This window comes from Halyomorpha halys, unplaced genomic scaffold, assembly GCF_000696795.3.
Source record: "Halyomorpha halys isolate HHAL.00 unplaced genomic scaffold, Hhal_1.1 Scaffold297.1, whole genome shotgun sequence".
NCBI lineage: Eukaryota > Metazoa > Arthropoda > Insecta > Hemiptera > Pentatomidae > Halyomorpha > Halyomorpha halys.
Window position 1 is genome coordinate 1,499,210 of NW_027109687.1, and position 26,501 is coordinate 1,525,710.

Here is a 26,501-nt window from a genome sequence, read left to right on the forward strand (position 1 = left end):
TTGTAATATCTATCAATAAATAAATCTATCAAAAAAAAAACTGCGGTGCTTGGGGTTAGTAGCATAGTGCCTTACCACTGAGCCACCCCGCTACCCATACTATTTTATTATATTAAGGAAATATCTTATACTATCCGAAATTTACCGTATAGTTTTGTACCGTGGAGTCTATAACCTACCAACACTTAGGAAAGTTTTATACGTACTGAGCGCTCATAAAATACTTCTGCAGAAATAAACAAAATACAAGTTATACTTATTTATTTTTTACTCTCAAACGCAACCAGAACTGATCCTCAAAGGCAAAATTGCAAAATGGAATCCTGCCAGTGAAACAGTAAGATACCTGGAAATTCACCTCGATCGCCGGCCTTATCTGGTACCACCATATCAACATCAAACCAACTCAGACCCACGCAAGGTTAGCAATGCTATATCCTATTCTAAATAGAAAATACAAATTAAAACCAGAAACAGCTATTTTTATTTTTAAAACAATTCTCTGACCACAGCTAATGAATAGCTGTGAAGTCCTTTACTAAAAGGAAAAACTTACAATATTTTCAAAATAAAATCGTAAGAATTGCAGTGGATGATCCTTGGTTACTAAGAAACAGCCAATTCCATCGGGAATTACAAATAGAGAGAATAGAGGATTAAACCGGAAAAAAAGGTTCGTGAAGTTTCACTCCCAGTTACCTACAGTTAATGCAGCAGTGACCTACAACTTGGGCACCCAACCACAACCCGAAGACTGAAGCCCAGGCTGCTGCAGGACATCCTATTATAAATTCTATATTTATCAGTTCTGTTATTGTCACTCAACAAATTTTTTTTTCTCTTCATCTTTTTCTTAAATTCACTTTCCTTTTTCTTTTTTTTCCCATTAGAAGTCAATTATTTGGTTTGTTAAATCCTTAAATGTCATTGTTTTTGTTATTAACTTTACTTATATCTTTTATTAAGTATTATTATTTTAATCTATTTATTTTATCTTAATTTATAATATTGTATATAGGTAAGCGTGTCCTTTGTATGAGGCACTACCAACCATAATCAATTGTTAAAAAAAAAATTTACCTCTTACATTAACCATGCAAGGCCCACAAGGCCGATCTTGTATTAAATAAGGAAATAAATAAAAGACTTATTTATTTAACATTTGAAAAGTAACAAACACTAAAAAAATAATTTAAATATTTACTAGAATTCAATCGTAAGAATTAGAGGATTCTATAAATCGCGAGGGTCCATGGGGCTTCACAACTCCGCACAAATAGCGAAAGGTAATGAATTTAAGAAGCGTACATCAAAAGATTTTATATTGTGTGTTTGCAGAGTACCCTCATATGATCGGTACTAATCCATTATTTACAAAAACAAGGAGAGAATTATGCAAATGACATATGCATGAGATGTGGGACAGGTGATATGACATGAAAAAACAAATGAAACATTGATTAATTTGAAATTAAGGAATAAAATATTAATGTTATTTGTTTAACATTTTAAAAATTAGCCAATATATATTTAAATTATTATCAATATCATCAGAGAGTATAAAAATAAATAAAAATGAGGATTTCACAAGCTATTTTATGGTTATACACAATATTTAGAAATATTCGGACATATCAATTTAAATATATTTATATTGAAAATCAATAAATTGTTGGTTCATTCTTAACACTCCACCATCAGCGATTTCTACTAGCTTAATTTTGAAGTAAAAAACAGAACACGTTTAAAATACAAGCGCACGCACTTGCAAATAAAAAGTTCGAACATGTCCTAGTTTTTATGTGACGTGAGTTTTGCTCAATTGAATGAAACACTCGAGCAGGAACAACATGCACTTGGACTGGATTAACGGTTTAGGGCCTCCTGAGCCCAAGAAACTCAAGTCGCTTGTATCGTTACCTGGGAGGACAGTCAGTAAGCAATCTATGTCTTATCGATTTTAGCATTTTAATGTAATTAATTATGAACTTATGAATTAATGAATGAATGTATGAATGCAAATTATGAAAATAATTGTTTAATATTTGGAAATAAGTTTAGACTCTTTTCCGATAATTAATACATTAAAATTAAATATTTTAATGATATTAGGGAGCGCAATGGTTATACAGTTGTAAGGGTACTATCGTAAGAGTACTTGCTCTAAGGAATCAGATTCGAATCTGGCTGTTGCAGATAATTATTTTCTGTTACACTGTAGCCGTGAGTCATTCCTGTGGATTTTGAAAGTAAAAAAAAATCACCGCTTTGTTTAACCGTTCTAAAAATAATGCTTCCCTAAAAAGTACTGAACTCCTGGCCCTCCATGGATCGAAGTGGTTCACATTATTATTATTAAAATTAAATATTGAAGTTCTCTTTAAATATGAATAATATTTAGTTCATTACAGGCTGTATCATAACTTTAATAATAAGTTTACCATGTAACAATATTAAAATGGAGATAATACTATAAAATAAATTGTTAAAAACACTTTATCAAAATTAGAAAACAGAACCATAAACAATTACTGTTATTTGATAGACAAGCTAAATGGTCTAAACCACCAATAGTGTTTATGGAGTTGGCTGAAGCAGAGCATATTTTAAGAGATTTCCTCTGACCTACTGAATGCCATACTGCAGGATTTCCGAAAAAGATTGAAAACGTTATTTTAACGTGACTTTTTCCCTTTTCCACATTAATTTTCATTAATATTTTGTTACGATTTTTACCGTTATTCTCAAAAAACTTTTGCAAGTAATTACGGCTTCCTCGCCATTTCTACTTAGGTAATTGGTACATAATTACTTATATTACAAGATTTAAGAAAAAAAATTGTTATTTTATAAATTGTATTTGTTGTTTTAGAAATCTAGGAGTTGAACCGTGTTTGAAGCAAGTGTTTCCAGAAAAACTATTTTGTGCATGGTAAATTGTAAGTAGTGTACGGAATTTGATCAAATAAATTCTGTACAATTTTCTCACAAGTCCCTGCTAATTTTCCTACAAAATTGAGCCACTTTTGAAATATAGGTATGTCGAGAAAAATACATTTACGCCTGCGTAAGAGAAACTAGTCGATGGTATCTGATGAAATCGATAAAGGGTACTGGAAATATAACAATCTATGCAATCTCTGAATATTAGATACCGTTATAGTTAACATTTGATTATATTCTATGAGTCAAGGGAGGTCAACATAGATGGGTAGCTAACGTCAAGGAAAGTAGTTGTTTTGAAACTGGTAGAATTGTTCAAGTTTGAGGAAACTTCGTGGTTCAAATTTTTAAATAAATACTTGGGTGTACGGTTCTATTAATTGCACTTGGATCTGATAAGCAGGCTTCCATAGTACGGTCTCATGTTGTCCTTCAATCAAAATATTTTCCACCTAATTGTACCACGAGATTCGACCCATTACTAATTGTAAATACTTGTAAACAAATTGTACTTCAATCAACAATAATTATACCAATAAACTTTAAAAGAAAAGTTAAATTAAGACTTTTTTAAAATCTCCATAAACATTATCTTTGTTGTTAAAATAAATCTGTTTTATAGATCACTACTACATTTGGGTATAATGGGCCTATTAAGTAAATTCAGCCATGAGAACTTCGGCCATTGTTTCCGTTATTTTCGCGAAACTATCGGTTGTGATGAAAGTATAAAACGTATAGTGCCGGAAATAAACGGTAAGAAGAGACTAAGGATAGTTAAATCCAGCAATATTTAAAAAGCACCAGAAAATGGAAAACGGTGTGAAACCCGCCACTCCCACCCTCCACGGTAGCCTTACTTATCTGAATTTTCAAACAGACAATTACAGAGAGTAGGTTGGGCGATGTACGTCCAACAAGTCACGATCTCACAAGAGGAGATCATAACACACAAAAAAGACAATCCTTCCCAGCCGTACCCACTCTGTAAGACCACTTTTTTGTACCCTCCATTGAAAATAAAGAATACTTAGGTACAATGATGTCAGTTGAAGTGTGCTGCCTTCTTCTACCCATGGGTATTTTAAGGGCTTTGTCGAGTGTACACTGTGTGTGCAGAATCTATGGTGCCGTGTGCGCATTGAAACTATGATGAGCGGGGAGGGTCCTCTTTGCTGGTTGTGATAGTATTAGGTTCAGACTGCAGAGCCCAAACCTCGTCCCATGGTAAGAACATTTACCAAGAGGACATCTCCTTGCTATCTCCCAGGTGGTGGTGGAGAGGCGATTTCCCGGAACAGCGGGTTGGTACAGGCCTTCAACCCATCAAAAAAATTGGATGTGTCTCCGGCCAATGTACTCCGGCACAGAGGGCAGCTGGAGCTCGTCGTGGATGATACTGTTTCTGGTCCTCTGTAACCCTGTTCCTCCTACTATCTTCCGAAGGACAGAGTTCTGGAAGCTCTGCAGTCTGCTGAGCGTGGTTCTATACATGTGTTTGAGCAGGGGCGCGAGCAGCGTCGGTCTAATGACAGCTTTGTATATGTGGAGCTTGAGCCTGAGCGAGAGCTGCGGAGATTTTAGCAGATGATACAGTCGATAGCTATTCTGCCGGGCGAGCTTCAGTCTCTCAGGAACATGGCTAGAAAATGTGAGATGGCGATCGAGTGTGACTCCCAGATAGAGCAGGGAGCTGGAGATCCATTGGTCGACCTCTTCAATCCTGAAGTGAGTAGGCAGTGGTTTCTTACCTTTTTTGTATGACATCACGATAGCGTCTGTCTTGGCGGGATTCACTCTAATTCCAATCCGCTTGAGCTCGGCAGCGATGGTGTTAGCCACATCCTGTGCATGAGAGAGCGCAGTTGGAGCATTAATGGAGGCATAGATGCTGATGTCATCCGCATAGCCAGCAACCACTGCCTACGGGTGCTGGATCGATACCACTAGGGCTGTGAAAAGTACGAATAGTATTGGTCCCAGCACAGAGCCTTGGGGCACTCCACAGGTGGTAGGAACAGGAGTCGAAAAGCTACCGCCAACCCGTACGAAGTGTAAGACCACTTTTTTTTTTTATTTTCAAACCTCTTTATTTTTATATGTGGATACAGAATACATTAATGTAAGACCACCTGGAAGCGACGGTCCTATATCACTTTTGAAATATTTTCTTAAAACGGGAAGGGACTTAAGATAATTTGAAAAGTGCCTGAGATTATAAAACAGTGTGAGTGTTACAAGTAAGTGTAATAATGATTGAAACTAAAATGCTGTTTGTTGCTGGTCAAAAAAATTCTCAGGATGCTCACATAGACCTTTAAATAAGTTTTAAAACTGCCCTCTCCATAACTTTTACCTTTTTATTGGAAGTATCCAGTATGGATGTTCGTATCGTTTACTTCTCGTATAAAGGGAAATAGGACAAATAAAATAGAAAACTTAATAAAAACATTTCCTTTATTACTACAGTCCAGAGTTTCCCGCAATTTATGTATCTTTTGTTTCCTAACTTCAAATTTAGCCCAGGAAAAGTCATTCGAATGGAGTAGTTTAGTTTTTATATATGTTTGTATAAATGTAGAGAGTATAATTTGACTCAAACTAGGTCATATAAACTTATCACGTATTAATATAATAAATTCAACAATAAAGTTGATAAATGCAGGATTTTAAATGGGATGAAAAATGGTAGATTTTTATTTGTTTATGATTTGGTTGTTTTATAAACCGGCACGATTTTGGGTTTTTACGACTAATTTTTCGGTCTTTACTGTACTAAAATCCGGTCCCTTATTATAGCAATGAAAGAATGAAGCAGTAAAAGAATCCATAAAAATTCCTATATTAAAAGTATGTTTTTTAGGGGGCGGGGAGAAGAAGGAGACAAAAGTGGGTTTTTTGATGCTTCATTAAATTTTTTTTACGCTGAATATAAAAGAAACAAGAGCAAGACAAAATCACCTGTCCATAAAAGGTTTTTAATAGATTAAAATTCACATATTTCTATAATTTTACCTCCGTTATTAGCAAATAAATAGAAAACTAATCATTTATAAATAGAAAAATATTTAATTAAAAGTGGCCTCACATAGAATACACGCATTTGTAGGTCATTTCCCCTTTTTTTTTTTAAATTTATTGTTTTAGAATGTTTATCTTCAAAAGATAGTAACTTTTTTAATTAATTAGTGTTCTGTGGTCAAATAATAGAAATATGTAAATTTTAATCTAAAGTTAATTTAATAATTTTTATTATGCAACTAAAAAAATTACATTTTATGTTAGTTTTTTCTATCTTTCTTGTGCATTCGTCGGCTAGTGAGGAAAATCTAGGAGGAGGAATCCGAAAAACAAACGGAATCGATGAAAAAGACTTCTTTACTTTTTTCTTGAAAACATCCTATTTTTATAGCCCTCTCTAATTGCATTGCAGACTACACAACAATAAAATGTAATTGATGCATTTTACCTACTTTTATTTTCCTATAAATAGTCTCCTGGATTTGTAGACAATAGTGAAAAACTGTAATAATATAATTGGGTAAAATAATAGAAATATGTGACTTTTCGTCAATTATGAAGCATAACTATTTTAGGATGGTTATTACATTTTGCTTTAATTCCCATTAGATTCAGCGCAAAAAAATACTCTGGGGTCGATTGTACCCAAACTAATATTCAAAATAACAAACTGATGTCTGATCCACGTGTCATTGATAACATAATTGATTCAATGACATCCTTTGAAAATCTGTTCTAATTTAATGATTTATTTATCTGTGAGAGTGATCCTTGTAGATATTTTCTGCGATAGATTTTTCGTCATGAGGGCTAAAAATCGCTGATAAAGATTTTCATCTAAAGTTTATTAAATTTAAAATGTGAATGAATAAAAAATAAGAAATATCACTAAATGAAATATATTCTTCATTACTGGCATATAATAAGCTTCAGTATTAAATTAACAAATTTAATTTGTTGTTAATTTAAATAAAAATTTAAATGAGTATTTTTGTAATGCACGTTTCAAGGGTTCGACTGAAAGTAGATCAGAAATAAGAGATTAAAATTAACTTGTTACATCTAATTTGCTAATCTGTTTCTAGAGCTACAATATTGCGCCAATTAACAAAAAAGAAAAATTGAATTAACGCTGGTTTTCTTCTAGATCCTTAATTTTATAACTTTTTTATTCCTTCATAATTTTTATTTAATCTATTTTGTATTTTTTGTTGAGATTGGGTTTGACGTCCTTTCGTACTGAATAGCGTCATCTCATTCGTGACAAACCTATTTAATTCTAACCAGTGTGAATTTCGTGGGTCTGCCACAAAATCCAGAGCCTGAGCAAAAGAATTTAGGTTAAAAAAAATAATTCAAATCACTCAATATCATAATTTTCTTAAGAGCAGACAAGTAAACAATATATTTAAACTTTTTTATTAGAATAAATTTATCCCAAAGAAGTAAAAGTAAAATTATTGTTATTTTATAATATGAATAAATAAGATATTGGTCAATTTTTTGTACAGGTTTTAAATTTGTGTATACGTTATTACATTTTGATGCGTAAAAAATGTTATACAATCTTTTGGTTGAAGTTTCCTACAGTATTCCGATCCTTCCTCACACAAACCCCATTATATATGCAAGTTTAAATATCACATAATTTTTTGTTTAATTTTCTTTTATGATGGGTTTATTTTTGATCCTTGATTAATATGACAAGAACGTCGAGGGTGCGGTCAGAAGTCAACAACATTAACAAGTGGTACTTTTTTTATTATGCCAAAGTTTCGGCCTGAATTTCAGTATTTCTTCAGCACTAAAAAAAAAATAATAAAGGTGTAAAAAGAAAAATATGATAACAAACTATGTGAAAAATATATAAACTAAGAAAACCAGACTAGTGCATTATTAAATTTCATTTAAATATTTTTTGCTTATATATTTTTTACATAAATTTTATAATTTTTTTTCATTTGCATAAGAAAAATTTTCTATCAAAAGTGAATAATATTTGCTTTTGGAAAGTTATTTGATAATCAATATGGGAGTATCTCATGGTAAGTTTTTTGTTTTTGTTAAATGTTGGTTTATAATACCTATTTGACAGGGGAAAATTTAAATTTTAGAAAAAACAGTGGAAGTTTTTGTTTTTGAATGTTTATTAATAAAAAAAAATTTAACTTTTCAAAAACTGGCAATAATAAATTTGGACAGAAAATTCCTCAGTTAGTGAACTGATTTTCATATATATATATATATATATTTTATATTTATCATCTTATTCCTTATACTGTTGTTCATTTTAAAATTGCTGTTGTCTTGTTTGTACATAGCTATTTAGTAGGCCTTAAATAAGACTTCTTTTATATTTTTCTAACTTTTGATTTATTTATTAACACTTACACTTTTCTGAATTCTCTTATATTTTTCTTTTATTTAATTTAAGACCTGGGGTAAATAGTAAAATGTTCATAAAGACTGTGAATTTTGGAAGAAAGACCGCAGAACCACTTTACTATTTCATAAAGCATGGTTTTTCTTAGGATTCTCCAACTTCTAAACTGGGTTTTTAGAGCTGTATTCGAGATTCAGATAACTAGAACTGATACCAGGGGATGGTAAGGTAACAGCAGCAGCACTCATGCTTTTATGGATCCAGGACATTTGCATGTGGTGCCGTTATGGAATCGTCTGACCTCAGGCCGTTGCTCTTCCGGTAATCTTGATGAGCTGTCCCCTTTTTAAGATTCGGGTCTTTCATGCACAAAAAGTTGGAGGGGGTTTTTTATTACACAAATTCAAACAGATATAGGAGAATTTTCTGGAAATTAAAATGAGTTTCGTGGACTCATTTCTATGACTATATAATTCGTAAAGATTATGTTTTTATTATTTTCCCAAAATAGTAAAGCTTCAGTTCAGCTGACCGATATGTTTCATTATAATATTGAATAAATTGTCCAAAACTTCAGTTAAATAATAATAATTTAAACCAGTAGCACCACTTCCAATTTTTTAAAGTTTTTAATATGGCTTAGGAAAGTGTGTCTTATTATTGGTTTGTCTCAGAACTCTAGTCGCGCGCCACTGACCACCTAATAGTCCACTAATTGCTGTGAGGATCACACTCTCTTGTTCACTTCTTAAGTTGTATCCGAATTTATTTAATATATCCTTATCACAGAGAGGGTGGTATGGATCTCATAAATGGTGGATGGCTAACAGAATAGTGAAGGCTACAAGAGCCCGCCCTGAGGCACTTCTTCTAGCACACTGCTCTTGCTCGCTGGGTGGGTTCCTGTACTAATTTTGATTTTATTGGTGTTTAGGAGAGTCGCGATCACACCTGTGACACTCCTCTTGCCTCCAGCGAGTTCAATGTCCATCACCAACGTAGTCAAAAGCACCATCAGCGTCAAGAAAAACCACCACGCAATCCATTTTCTTATGTTTGCATCTTATAGCATTGCATCGATGATTCTGGCTCTTACGTGTGTTCCTGGCAGATCTTTGATGAAGCCCCTTTGAATTTTGCTGAAGATCATCTGTTTTCTTAACTCATTATCCAGAACCTTTTTAATGATTCGGCGCACAAAGTATATTGTTATTGGTCTCCAGGAGGAAATATTTTTCAAATCTCCTTTTCCCTCATGGACCAATATCGTGCACCCTTGGCGTAGAGGCTCTGGTACATAACCCACCTTTAGCATGATCGCCGTAATATACTTAATGATATGTGATACATTGAAGTATTTTTTTTTTATATGCTATATGGCAAAGGAAGGGCACTAAATACATATGCATATATTTAAATATATGTTAATTCTGCTATTTATCTATTTAATAAAGGAGGCGAAGTATTTTATGCGGATTAATACACTATCCGGCTCCGGCCATGTGTCCAACGATGCACATTTTTTTTCAAAACATAGACATCAAATTTGGCATCAAGGCATAATTCCCATAATCGGTACGTTTGCAGAGATTCTGAAATGTTTTTCAATCTTTATGGGCATTGCTTGGAAGCATCGGCATTCCAGTAGTATGGTTTGAACCATTAAAAAAGAAAATATTGCTTATAATTATTAATATCTTCCTTGGTTAAAATTTGCGAAAATGTAACAGTTGGTAACTTCTCACAAGAAATTTGGGTTACTTTAATACAGTACACCAACCTTAGTTTGTAGTCCACTAGTCTGCTTATAATATAATTATTTTTAATTTTCAATATTTTTTAATGCAAAAGTAACTTCAAATTAATTAAAAACTATATATAACTAATTTGAATTTTTTTTTTATCTAGATTAATATTGAATACAAATTTCTGTTTTCATATATGTTTATCCTTTTTTTTCTTTGTTATTATTATAAAATATTAAGAAAAAAATGTTTAATATGTTTGAAAAGCAATATTATGAGAGAAACATTGGACTTAGGAAGTACAGGTATAAACTTCAAACTTTTCCGACTCCTGTAAGTGGGGCAAAAATGCAAAATAAAAAACAAAATTCCAAATCTGGTGGAAAATAACAGCGTCTTACTTGTGACTTGTAGCCTCACACCTAAAACTTCGGTATTCAAATAATTTTAATAATAAGTGAACAAGTAATTACAAAAAATCATCATTAAACCTAATGATTTGATTTAATCTACTAAAAATATGTTGCTAATAATTTTCAACATACCACAATTTGAACTGAATAAGAATAGAATTATTTAAGATCTATTTAATAAAAATAGAATTATTAAATTCTTAATTCATAAAAGCATTATCCCAATAATTTCACAACATAAATTAATATAAGAATAATGCAATATAATACGAACTAATGTGCAAATACACTTTTTAGTCATCCAAGATTACGGAATCAGTCGCAACGGAATGCAAGGTCATTTATTTATCTTAAATAATCAGAAATCGAATAAAAGGAAATGTCTGGTTTAAATTTCTTTAAATCACACAGATATTTCTACGGAGAATATGTTTTTTATGTACTGCAATTTAATCTAAACCTTAGAAAAATACATCTGAGGTTGAATTAAAATAACCTTCAGTATCATTGTGTATCTTTTAAAAAAATCACTGTATTCCAGAATTTCTTGTTTTGAAGGAGAATGAATATAAAATTAAAAACAAATTAACTTTTTACAACGTTAAAAAAAGGGAGATGAAATGTATTTTCACGGTTAATTTATAAATTATAACCTAATTTACTGCTCAAACTCTATAACTTATCTGTAACCTGTGTTATAAAACTTGAACGAGGTTGTGGGCCATACAATAATTGCATACTTTATATTATATTATATAAATTTTTAACTTTAAAGTATCAATAAATTGAATGTAAAAGAAAAAGTTATTAATAAAATCAAAAGTAGTAATATTTCTTTAAATTGGCCAAGTATTTGTTATATCGTACATAAATAAGGAAAATATAAAGACAAGATATTTTTATCATTTATCAATCGACACAAACATTGCAATTACAGTCAACATATATAGTTAGTGTGAATATTTTGGTCGACTAGCTGCGTTATTTAATGCAAGTGGATAATAATACGAATATCCACCACTAGAAATCTCTTTCAAAAGGAAGGTGTTTTAAAGTAATTTTTGTTTTGTCTAATAAGCTCTCGGGGGCCATAACTTTGACAATCCTGCCTAAGGAGGACATAATAGTACAAGAGCCGGGAAGAAAAAAAGACAGTTATTTCACCCCAATTTTTATTACTTTAATGAAAACTATGTATAATTCCTATTCAAAACTGTGAGTCTGCCAAGTATAGGTCGGGGTAATAAAAAATGGGCGACTGTACCATAAAAAACATTACTTTTTCATTCGGATCTTTATATCTTAAAAACTACCAACAACACTAGAAAATCTACAAGAACATTATTTAAAGGAGAGCAAATTTGCTAAAATATGAGCCCTAATAGAGCTATTTACGTCCAATAGTTCTCAAGATATAGCTTTTTAAAAAGGAACATTTCTTAAAAAGCTACTGAAAGATTAGTAGTTTATTAATTTATTTTGAGAAATCTATATCTCAGGGACTATGTGACGTATAGATGTCTATTAGAACTCAAATTAAAGCTAGTTTAACGTACCATAAAGTAATTTATTACCTTTATCCTCGTAGGAATTCTAGTTTTCATTATATTTCCTAAAATAAATTGATTTATAGTTGTTCGGACAATAAGTTTAAGTTTGGAAAAACTTTATTTCAGAAACCATAGGACGTACAGATGTCTGTCAGCACTAAAATTAAAGCTAGTTAAATTTACTATAAAATAGTGCTGGATTTATTTAAAAACAATTTTATTTTATTTATTCTTTTTAAAAATTCCAACGTTTCGACCACTTAGGTCATTTTCAAGGATATCTACAAACAGCTCATTTTAATTATTTTTATAACAATTTCATTATTTCCTTCACTTACATACTGATTTTTTTGGTCTTACCTTTACTTTGTTTTCATTTTTTCTTTTAAAATTCTTAAAATTTCCGGCTAATTGCCTTTGTCCCATCTCAAAATAAATTAATCATTAAATTAATATCATAATAACATTATAAAATTTTTTGTTTTTTTAAAAATAGATTCCTACTTACAATTTCTTCTATACAATTCTTTTGTATTTGTTTAATTCTTACAAAGAATTGTATAGAAGAAATTGTAAGTAGGAATCTATTTTTAAAAAAACAAAAAATTTTATAATGTTATTATGATATTAATTTAATGATTAATTTATTTAGAGATGGGACAAAGGCAATTAGCCGGAAATTTTAAGAATTTTAAAAGAAAAAATGAAAACAAAGTAAAGGTAAGACCAAAAAAATCAGTATGTAAGTGAAGGAAATAATGAAATTGTTATAAAAATAATTAAAATGAGCTGTTTGTAGGTATCCTTGAAAATGACCTAAGTGGTCGAAACGTTGGAATTTTTAAAAAAGAATAAAGTTGAGAAAAAGGATCAAAATTGTTTTTAAATAAAATATACCACTCTCAAACAAATATATTAATAAAAATTAATCTAATAGTACTGGATGTAGATGTACCTATCAATAATAATAATTCAAACGCAATTAGCTGAGCAGTTTCAAGTAAGACATGTTGGCATTACACCGATGATATATAACTGTACTTAATTTTTATATGATTTTTTTTTCAGTAAATTAAAACAAATAACTACAAATTTCATTTGCCTCAATAAATGGATTTTTGGTTAAAAAAAACGTTTTTTCCGTACACGGTCCCTATCTACCATCCTGTTACAACAGGTATAGAGGGTATCGTGATAAATTGATGGTAGCTAGACCAGCCAGGCTGAATATAGAGGCTCCTGAATTTGAATTTCATGAAAGTCTACACACCGGCCACACAGCAGGTTCTATGAAAATTTAAAAAAATTAAAATTGATATATAATAAGAACCAGTACCACCCATGAAGGGTTAAGTTTGTAGTATTTTGTAAGGTACTGTTTACGAGACCAACGGTTGTGCTAGGAGGTGATTTGGTCAGATTCACGCTTGAACGCCAGAATTTTCCCTAATCAAGGTAACCTACTTTATGAGGCTGGGTGGACCCCCGAGGTGTCCCGTATATATGTATTTATATATTAAGTGGATCAATATTTTTTGTTTACTGTACAATTAATGGTTTGATTTTTTCCCAAATAACACCCTCCAGATATTTTGTGTTTAAATTTAGTTTAATTAAATTTATTAACATAACGCATTCGTTTAACGACATAGTTGGTTTTATATTACAATTTTGTACGGAACGTAATCTCGTAGTACAAGAGCCCAACAGGAAAAAGTCAGTTATTTCACCCCAATTTTTTATTACTTTAATGACACTACAAACTTAACCCTTTATGGGACGTACTGGTTCTTATTATAAATCAATTTTAATTTTTTTTTATAGAACCTGCTGGTGGCCGGTGTGTAGACTTTCATGAAATTCAAATTCAGGAGCCCTTTATTCAGCCAGGTTGGTCTAGCTACCATCAATTTATCACGATACCCTCTGTACCTGTTGTAACAGGATGGTAGATAGGGACCGTGTGCGGAAAAAACGATTTTTGTAAACCAAAAATCCATTTATTGTGGCAAATGAAATTTTTAGTTATTTGTTTTAATGTACTGAAAAAAAAATCATATAAAAATTAAGTACAGCTATATATCATCGGTGTAATCCCAACATGTCTTACTTGAAACTTCTCGGCAAATTGCGTTTGAATTATTATTATTGATAGGTACATCTACATTTGTCATCTACATCCAGTCTGAATCTACACCAATAGATTTTTTTTTTTTATTGTCAAAACTCCAGAAAATCACTACGGCTTTGCATTGCAATATCTTAGTCAAAAAAATATTTGTCTTGAAAACAACCAATTTTTTTTGTAAATATTCTATTTGGAGCATTGCAAGCGGGCCATTTAACTAGGAGGGAATCTGACGCTTGGTGCGTGGATCCGAGGCGGATCGATTTCACCTTTCCGGGCCCTCAGGCCCCAGGGGGTAGGTATTCAAAGCCCTGTTCTTAGCCTGGGGTTGGGGATTGGGTAAACATGGAAGGGACCCTGTCCTAAACTTTGAAAATAGCTCTAACAGATACTTTTTAAATTTAACGTAAAAACTGGAGCAGGACCACCAATCGTCAATATAATTTAATAAGATTTTAATAAATTATTCAGAAGAACGATGTAGAATTTCACAATAATTAGATATTACTGATTAAAATTAAATTTTCCTGCGATTATTGGATACAACTTTTTTATTTAATTTATTTATTGAAATCTACAACTGTATTTACATAAAAATACGCCTAGTAAATGAGATGTTTGTTTACAACGGTAGGCTACAGAACTGCAGAGAAACTACTCATTAGAAGCACTGTAAAGGATAAAATGGAAAATTTAACTGAATGGCTAGAATAAATGCAGAATATTACTTTTAGTTAGTAACGAACTAATGCTTTTTAGAAACCTTTGAAATATAAAATTTACCTAAGGACACGCCCAGTTCATAATTATATTATATTCGATCCAAAATAAAAAAATAAATAAATGTTTATTGCGCTGACACAATTCTATTTTCATCTCCCTGACTCCTGAAAAATATTATTTAAACATTCTTTTTTCTTTTTTTTAATTAAATATAAAAATTCAATTTATTACTTCAATACATTTAAATTTTCAAAAACGCGAAATAGATCAAATAATATTCTGAAGTTTTTAGTGAACATTTTTTACCTGGCGAACGTCATTTGGTAAACATTTTCAAGTATGAAGGTTAACAGGAACTTCAATAATTTTATTATGTTTCAAATTATTATTTGAAAAATTCTTATCATTTTTAAAAATATAACCCGGTTAAAAATTTAGGTGCAAGACCGGTTTGCATTTTACATTTATTCTGTTTATTAGAATTTTAAAAAAAAATTAATAATTACAACTTAGTCTGAAAATTCTGTTACGGGCCGAAATGAAGGCTAATTATATTTACTTAAAATTCCAACAACATATTTTTCCTCGTAAAAAGAATATTTTTACCAATATTTCACAAAATATGAAACAATAGTTGTTAGATGATAGTATATTAGAACAGAGTTTAATTGCTTTCAAATTTTATCTACTCTGTCAAACCTGTATTTATGGAGTTATTTAGTAAAAACTGAAAAAAAGTACTTTAATTTGGCATAAAATCAGAAATATCGTCCTTTTTTTTTACAAAAGCAAACTTACAACTGAATGTTTTGGTTATCATTCATTGAATAGAATCAAAATTTAATTATAATATAAACTAAAAAAAAAAGTTGTCTGAGGAATTAAATTGGGCATGAAATGCGTACTAAATTTCTTTATCTTCACATGTCATATTTTTTAAAGTTCAAGAAAAACATAGTTTTTTTTTTAAAATTATTATTTTTAATAAGTAAGTCTTTTATTATTCACCTATTCTTCTTCTATAAATGGTGTATTAAATCCTAAACTATTTTTATACAATATAACACAATAGGATATATTAATTTTTAGGATAAATTAAAAGCCCACGTGATTTTCAGCTTCATATAATAATAATAATAATAATAATAATAATTTACTTATTTGTTTATGGGGGCAACCCCCGTACAAGTAGAGTTAGCCTGTAAAATATATGAAATAGATAATCGATTAATTACATCAAATTTTTAAACAATACAAGCCCTATATAAGACATAATTTCTTGATTTCATTCATAATAAAAAATATTATAGTAATTGTAATAGATTTATCGATCGGCTCATGCACAACATATACAAGTAAGATTGAAGCCGGTTTTTTAAGAGACAATATATAGACATTATGATTTTTAAGAAATCTTTATAATGACTATTTCATGAAATAAATTACGTCTGACAAGTTGGTTCGACATTTTCATTTCATTTCTAATAATTTATAATTTCCCTATATTATATCATTATGATTATGATATTATGATTTTTTAGTCATATTTTTATGAAATGTTGCTTTTCAGCAGCAGTATCTTCTTGGTTTTGATCCATATTTCATAATAATGTAATTTGTTTAGGGGCACCTTAGACATTTATTATTCCATTTTATTTTATTAAAAGAGCCCAGTAGGTTATTTCACTCCAATTTTTAATTACTTTAATAAAAACTATGTATAATTACTAATCTAAATTTATGAGTCTGCCAAGTATAGTTTAGAGAAATAAAAAATCCTGGCTCAAAATATTTACTAAAATTAATTTTTCTCTGGGTGCTCCATATCTTGAAAACTACAAGTAACATTATGAAACCTAATAAAACAGCATTTAAAGTAGTGTAAATTTACTGAAGTATGAGCCATTTTCGTCCAATAGTTCTCGAGAAACTGTTTTATAAAAAGCAACATTTCATAAAAATATGACTAAAAAATCATAATATCATAATCATAATGATATCATATAGGGAAATCTATATCACAGAAATTATATGATGTACATATGTATGTATATACTCAAATTAAAGCTAGTTAATGTTTTATTAATATTAAGATTTGGTAGTTAATGTACTATTAAGCAGCTTATGACGTTTATCTTTATAAAGGTAGTAGTTTTTACTAACTATTTTTTTACTGGGCTTTAGTTTCTGAACAGTTTAACGTTTGATGTATTTATTTAAATACAATAAAGCATTATGCGTTGATATTTTTTTTCAGCACGTGAGTGATTCTAAGATGTCACCACCCAGAATTATTACTAAATGATAAGTTCCATTTTTAATAAAATTGTTTCAAATATTATGTTTTCTCAATGGAAGAAAAGAGTATTTCTGTTCGATTTAAACTAAACAATAAAATCTAGAGAAATACGTTGGCCTGTTTCGATTTTCCATTCTTACGTGAAAACAAATATCTGTCACAATAATAGAAAAATGCAGAGTTAAAATTAAGTTATGTATGAACAGTTTGGAGGATGTTAAATATTGTCACTCCAGTGAAAATTACAACGTTGCTCTCACATACGCAATAAGGGACCAAGCACGGTTGTGAAACTGTGTGGAATCAGCTATGTCTTCGAGAATTTTCTTTTCTCAACAAACACATAAGGCTCACTATTCCTCTATATCACTAATAGATAAAGATAGAGCCTTGACATTTTGTTTAGAAATGAAAAAAAAAATCTCTAGAGCTTGAAAAGCTGTTGGTTTCTTTTGGTACACGTGGATTCCTACGAATCTTAGGAATTCAAACTAGAGTTCATAATAATACGAATTCCATAAAAATATCCTGAAAACAGTTATGGATGTTGAGATGACTACAATTTTTTTAATAAAGCGAACCATTGAAAGTAAATTAAAGTTCTGAAAATATAAATTGCAATTATCTAATTATATTTTAAATTAATTAAATTTTAAAAATATTTAATTTTCCAAATTACATATGTTTACCTTCAATACTCACCTTTGTAAATATTCATATTTTTCACTCATTACATTATTAATAAGTGTCTAGATTTTTCTTACTGATTATACAATGTCTTATTCATAATTTCGCGTTAACCACCCCAACAACATTAATGATTCACTGTCTACGTTCTGTTTCATTCCTTATCCCTCACCATATACTATTTTAAAGTGTAAATTAATAATTGTGCCTACTTTCTGTCCCCTTTCCATACCGTTTTCTTACATTAATATCCACTGTATAATATCTTATTCAAATGGTATGGCAGAGAAACAGATCATATAATGTAGATCGACTTTCTTAACGGGTTTTCCTGATAATGTTTGTTGGTGTGTCCTTGTCTTGAATATGGAACAAAAAAAAGTTATAAAAGATTAGACGATTGCCCACAGTTGTTTAATACATGTGCGTCGTTATCAAATGACTAAGAAGGCTTAAATTATGAGTACCAATGGTATTGTGAACTTGAAAAGCAAAAAAATGACGTAATCTGTTCTATCTTCGGCAATTGAAAACCAGGCATCAGTGATAAACTTCAAGGTAATATGAAGAAAAAAAAAAGAGAGTTGAAGTAATGATTTATTCTTTTTTTATCAAACATGGCTTATGTTATCAATGATATACTTATAATCGAACCAGGATAGTTGTGGATTTAGTACAAGAGCCGGGAAGAAAAAAAGGCAGTTATCGCACCCCAATTTTTGATTACTTTAATGAAAACTATGTATAATTACTAGTCAAAATTTATGAGTCTGCCAAGTATGGGCAGAGTGGATAAAAATGACGGCTATTTCAAAACCTTAAAAAGACATTAATTTTTCATTCGGAGCTCTATATCTTAAAAACTACCAACTACACTAGAAAATATAAGATAACATTATTTAAAGAAGAGTAAATTTAATTATTTTTGAGAAATCTATATCTCAGGAACTATGAGATGTACAGATGTCTATTAGCACTCAAATTAAATCTAGTTTAATGGACTATAAATAAGGTTATGACCTTAACCTTCGTCGGAATAGTAGTTTTCATTATATGTGCTAAAATAAATTGATTTATAGTTGTTCGGACAATAAGTTTGATTTATGAAAAACTTCATTTCAGAAACCTTCGGACGTACAGATGTTTTCCGCGCTCAAATTAAAGCTAGTTAAATTGACTACAAAATTGTTAATCATATTCATCTTTGTAGGAGTAGTTTTTATGATATTTGACAAAATAAACTAACAAAATGTTTATTTATAGTTGTTCGTATAAAATGTTGGATTTTTGAAAAAATATATCTCTAGATCCATCAGACGCACAAATGTCTGCCATCACTCAAAATAAAGGAAATTTAACTTACTATAAAGTAGCTTATGACACTTACCTTCGTAGGGATAGTAGTTTTTATGACATTCACCTATGAATATAAATTTGGCAAATGAAAAGTTGTTCGAATTTATTTTAGCAAATTTCATGTCGACTATTACTGCTACGAAGATAAACATCATAGAATACTTTATAGCTCATTAAACTAGCTTTAATTTGAGTGTTAATAGACATCTGTACGTCAAATGGTTTTTGAGATATAGATTTCTCAAAATAAATTATCTAACTACTAATCTTTCAGAAGATTTTTAAGAAAGTTTGCTTTTTAAAAAGCTATATCTCGAGAACTATTGGACGTAAATAGCTCTATTAAGGTTAATATTTCAGCAAATTTACTCTTCTTTAAATAATATTCTTTTAGATTTTCAAGTGTTGTTGGTAGTTTTTATGATATAGAGCTCCGAATAAAAAATTAATGTTTTTTTAAGGTTTTGAAACAGCCGCCATTTTTTATTCCCCCTACCTGTACTTGGCAGACTCATCAATTTTGACTATTAATTATACATAGTTTTCATTAAAGTAATCAAAAATTGGGTGAGATAACTTCCTTTTTTCACCTCTTGAGCTCTTGTACTAATTGAGTCTATTTGCCGTGACTGTACTCAGCAAGCTCACCGACGACCGCTGTTGGACTAAAGATCGCCTTGAGATGCCGATATAGACTAAGACAGATTGTATCTCGCGAGGTGGGGGCTGACAATGAAAGTAAAAACTCGAGTCAACGGCCAGCCCATGGTCGAGGATCATGGTTCATTACCGAGCTTAGGGCAGGTCAGGTCCCCATTATTGTTCAATAATCGCCCATATATAAAGTGCTATTCTGCTTTCTAATAATAATCAAGAAAGTAACATATAACTTAAGAAAGTTTCACAGTTAGTAGTGATTCGTAAAACAAAATATCGAGAATCTTCTTGTATCTGGTTATAAAATTTTAACTACTCCTCATTGTACATAAAATATCTATCGATCGTTAGCATTTTTTATTTCCCTGGTCGATTTCAGAGGTACTTTAGTGAAACGAATAAACCAAAAAAAAAATTTATATGCTACATCTTTGCTGATGATGGTCCGTGTTCAGTGATTTTAAATTTGTTTTGTAGGAAATTTAACTACAAAATGTACATTGTTCGAGTTATACGCAAATAAAATTTGTTCCTTATTTTTTTGTTTCAGGGCTTAAACGCAAATAATATTTGCCTGCTCTTCCTTAGGGATTTATTATATGTAAGAAATCTTAAAGGACTTTAAGAAAGTTTCATCAATATTGTTAAAAAAGTTTTGGCGCTAATCTGTACAACAAATTTTTCAGCTGTTACCGAATGGTGCTCGATTTAGTACACAGATATCGCAGACCAAAACCTTACAGAACATTACATTTATGCACAACAGAATGTAAACTATTAGGTAGAAAAAGTGTTATTTTTATCTACATTAGAGACGTAATACGCTTATCATATCGTATATTTTTATTTAATACCAGAGTTAATTACAAAAACATTTATAGAGTTTTTTATATATATATTTTATTTTATACCCTTTATTTATTTTATAAACACTTGTAAAATTCGATCAAATGTTTAAATTTCTTATTTTTGCTATCACAAGCCAATCCATATCAACATTTATCAATAATAATTTTAATACAAAGTGAAGTTTCACTTCTGTCAGCCTATCCAAAGACTGCCACAATTTTAAACAATGATCGATTAGATAGGTCCTTAAGAATAATAAACAAAAATTAAAGTTTGTAGTGAACCCTATTTCCTTGGCTATGAGATATAAAAATAGTGATATTAAAAGTAAAAATTGACCAACCAAATATTACATTTAAGTCTATTTGAAAATTTATGTTATGAAAACAGAAAAAATTGCCTTCAATTTTAGCTTATAAGTTGTTGGACTCTTTTAAATAGAATAACTTCTTCATTACATCTATTTAATGAACAATGACATTATTTGAGAAGTATAGTGAGAAAAAATTGATTATAAACAAAACCAAATTGAGGCTTTTTTTTTTTGTAATAACTTTGGTTCTAGATCAAGTAGATTTTTTTTTCGTACCTTCATTAAAAATAGCAAGAGTAATACTTCATTAATCTATATATACTTTAGAGTGTCTTCTTCCTTTGATTGCCTTGTGGCATTAAAAGGTGTTGATATAAGTCCACTTAAGGTGGTATAGTCATGGAATTAATGGAACGTGAAATTTAATGAATTAATGAAACGTGAAATCTAAACCAAGTAGAAACACACAGGTTAAAGTTAATCGAACCTTTTCCAGCCCTAAAAGTCGGTAATGAATATTGTCCCATTTTCCTGTTCCTGAATCTTGGATGATTTTATTATTATTATTTTTTTTAATTGTATTCATGTACCAACATATTATAATATAAAGACATTATTTGCGATTTAGAGCGGTCCGATTTTTATACAGTGATACATGTTTAAGAAATCAACTTATGCTCGGATTATAAATTGTACATTAGTTCGAAAATTCAAATTTCTTTCAAAATTCTTTGTCTCCGTTTCCTAGTTCAGCCAGACTAATATTACAATTGAAGCAACCTATAATTGTAGACTGACTTATTTATATTCTGATTGCAGACACGTGAATGCGCATTAACAGCACATTGCGACATCTCAACAGTAACTTATGCTTAGCTCGGCAGGACGCCCAATCCCATCCAAGGCATATCCGTGGAGCGTTGGCCACTCCACGTGCACCATCCAAAGAAACAGAACCTGTCCTCTTAACGAGTGCACGAGTCTGTCACAGGAGAAATGTCTATGCCACTCTCCTTCAATCCATCCAACCTTTTGTGAGATTGATAAACAGCCTATTAATAGATTCGCAATTAAGTTCTTAAAAAAAGTGGAATAAAACTGTAAACAATTAAATACAAAACAAATCTCCATCAACTTAGATAAAAAAAAAAACAAATGATGACAACAATTTTTACAACAGGGAAAAAATACATAATTAAAAATAATCATTTACATCAGACAATAATTATATATAATTTTACTATATAGTTAAGTTCTTCTTTTCTTTTTCTTTTATTTTAAGTTTGTAAATATACTATCACAGCATGAACACTTAACAATCCCAAGCTAGTCTGGTTTGTTCTACCAGACGGCAGCATCTGACAATCGGTACTAAAATAACATACAAAAATAATTAATAATATGAAATAAAATATGGATTTGTTGGGACTTTGCGAAGGTTGTAACAACTTTTAACCTAAAACTATACAATTTTTAAATTATTTTCAGAGATAAAAGTAATAAATTAATTTATGTAAGACAGCTAAAATAAAAAATATTAAAATGAACATAAAATACAATAATAAAATTTAAAGTAATGAAATACAACATTCAAAGAGAATAATAAAGAAAAAATTCTCAACTGGTAAATTAATAATAATTAAGCTGATAAATTATTTAAGACAAATGAGACCCATGGGGTTAACTTGATTAAAAATAAGAATACAATATAACAAAATAAATATAATTCAAGTAGCAGCTACGTTTATTCATAATATGATGAAATCGAGGTCACTAAGCGGAGAAAAGAAAAATTACATGTAGTTATATGGTCGATAAAAATAAATTATTAAAATTCTTAAAAGTAAGAAAGTACCCAGTTCGTAGAATATCATCTAAATAATAGTAATTATTTCTTATGATTACGATTAAATTATTTATTGATGTTAACAATTAATTCAGATTGGTTCTATTGTACTAAATAATATTTGAAAAATTATAGGTCGAATTTTGGGAGTGGGTAGCTCATTGGTAAGGCAATGTCATGAGGAATGACTAATAACTCCAAGCACCCGGGTTCGAATCTGGCTGTGGCAGATAAATATTATCTGTTACTTGCAACCGTTGAGTCAGCCCTGTGGGCTCGAGAGCCCTCCAGGGTTTACCCAGCCTCATAAAATGGGTGCCCTTAATTAGGTTGAAATCTGGCGTTCATTACCTCCTTGCTAAACCGTTGGTCAAGTAACAGTACTTCCTTACAAAGCACTACTCCCCTCCCCCTGGACCCTTTATGGGTAGTTTATTTATTTTTTTATATATTCCAGTCTTTGTAAATTAACAAATAACGAGTAAATAATTCACTTAATTCACATACTCGATGTTATATATTTTCTATTTGATACGTTTTATTTTCAAACTGATATCATTACATAAAAAAGAACCAACCTTGATTTAAAATATAATTTACAAAATATATTATTGTTTCTTATGTAACTCTACAAAACACCCATGTACCAGCAGAAAACACCGAACTCTCCATTCCTATGGTTATTCTATCTATAAACTGACTACGAAAACACTGAACCCCGAAAATTTCTAATAAGCCAAAATTAGAGAATATCTGAGAGACCATCTTCAGATAATAGAAGACCTTTAGTATGATATCAAATTAAGTAATCAATACTTATCAATGGCTTACTTCACAGTAATACTAAGTACATGAAAACTAACTGTACGAAAAATCCGAAAGGTCTGTCTTTTAGGAAAATTAATGGAAAAGTTGTCCTTTTCCTAAAAGATAGAACCTTTAAGTTTATTTTTCGAGAAGTTAGTTTCCATGTATTTAGCACTACTATGAAGGAAGCCATCGATATATATATATATAATTTTTTTTTTTTTCAATCTTTCATCAATTTAGTTCTTTGTAGTCCAAATATCCAGTTCATCTATAAATATCCATATGACAGCAAACCATACTATTGATCAATATATGTACCTTATCAACTGAATAGTATCAGGCATTGATTTGCAGAGGAATTTCGTATCAGTGCTGCACGATAAAAATTCATCTAATGACATAAAAAATAATAATACTTTTTTCAAATTCAAACCAAGAAAAATATTAATAATACTAAACAGGAAAAATCATTAGCCAATAAAAAATATAAATCGAAAAAATATAGTCTATAACCTCTATTAACTACTGTCCTCAGGATAAGGAGTGCCAATTGTAAGTTACACTCAAGGACTGGATCCGAGGTCACAAATGATTTATACCTTAGATTACATTGCTTCTCAACCAAAATAATAATAATATAAATAAAATAATAGCAATAAAAACTAGGAATATTAATTTCATAATTATAAAAATAATAATCTAAAGGAATAAAACATGCTTGCATAACCTTTCAAACGGAAAATGTTCATAATTTATTGTACTTTAATGTAAGCCTATAAATTAATAATGGTCCTTCTTTGAGAAATCCAGCAAATTTTCTGATGTAGGTTATGGGATGTAATCATTATGTACTAATAAATGTGTGATAAAAAAAATATATTTTATTTGAAAAAATTCAAAATTCGTTAAATTCAATTTAAGGAAGCCCAAAAATAAACAAAACGTTTATTTATATTGGGTTTTTAATTTGTTAAAAGAATGTTTTTATAATGAAAACAAAAAAAAAACATTTATTTTCAATGATCATTTCAATTCACCATACTTAAGTTTTCAAAAACAATTTTGGTAATTAAAACTATTATTTGTAACAAATCCGACTGGACAAATTCAATTTGGTGAGTAGCTTTACCAATTTGTACTTTATGCCGCAAAACGTGTCACTTCACTAGAACAGAACAATGATCCCTTCTGTTATATATTAACCTATTATAAAGAATTTTAAATACGAAGTAGTTTTTATTTAACACTAGTAAAACATTATTAAATCAATTATTTTAAGACAACAACTCGATTCGTACAACCTACTAATAAAAGATTTTCTGCACACATATTCTTTTCCTGTTTTGATTTGCACGAAAATAAGGAAACCGGCTTGCAACGCACAGACCTGAGTGTAGGGAGGCCTAACAGATCTTGTGATAAATTTTAGTGTTAACTGTGATAAATAATTTTAATTTTTAATTTAATGTGAAAACTGGAGGATTAAAATAAATTCCAATAAATCCCACCAAATCACATTTACTCTTCGTCGTAAACCTTCGTCTTGCCCCACAGTATCTTTTAATAATACCCCACTTATTCCTGTTGAACAGATCTGTTACTTAGGACCAAATTTAGACAAACGACTGACATGGAATCCTCATACAAGACTGAAAAGACAGGAAACTGCTCGTCGATTCCGACTATTACAACATTTACTAGACAAACGGTCCAAACTTCCAATCCATTAGAAAAGACTGATCTACATGACTGTTATAAGGCCTATCTGGACATACGGAGTTGAGCTATGGGGACCACTAAACCATCGAATTCCTTTCGAATCCAATCCTTACAGTCCAAAATCCTTCGTAAAATTCTTAATGCTCCTTACTTTGTTACAAATTAAATCATCCATCAGGACCTCAATGTCCCCTATGTTGCCGATTTGGCCAGAACCAGATACCAATCCTTCCATGATAAACTTCCCAACCGCCCAAACCAACTCGTTTCTAGCCTGGCTTCTCCTTCACTATCTAGCAATCCTCGTAGGCTTCTGAAAAGAAGATGGCCTCGAGATCTTCTCCTTTAGAAATATTTTTGGAGTTCTATCAATGGCTAGATTCTTCAAATGTTTGTATCATGCCATAATATCACTTACAGCAAATTTACTTGATGTGTATACAGTTGGAAATAACTATAAATAAATTATAAAAAAAAATTAATGTGAAAATTGACTAATTAGGCAATTAGACATAATCTAAGAATAGCTTATTTACAAAATTATATGATTCTCTAATGTTTTAATGTCTCAGAGAGTAGGTATAGGATCTCATAGAACTGATATAAATGGCCTGGGTATAATAGTCTGCATGAAGTAGTTTTTAAATGTTTTGGTTCTAAAATTGTATTCAGGTAAGATAATTGATAAATAATATTGTTATTTCTTTGGAATTGTTCAAGATGATATGTGTAATAAAAGCTGTTTGTGATAGAGTGTCCTTGAGGATGGCCGAATTGGCAGAAAAGTCGGACTTATAAAGGAATAAAAATGTTTTGAGAGTAAAATGGATAAAATTTTATTTATTGAAGCAATGTTTGTTTATTTATTTGTTATAAGTTTGGAAATCATAAAAAGATCTTTAAATGAAATTGAATGGGAAGTTCTTAAGTAAAATAAGATAGACCCTTTTTGACTACTGGCTCCTCTCCACAGGAAAAGGCAGGAAGGGACCAAGAAAAGCAATGGCCCATGGCACCCGTTGGTGCAGGTAGTGGATGGATCATTATACCACTCCAAAG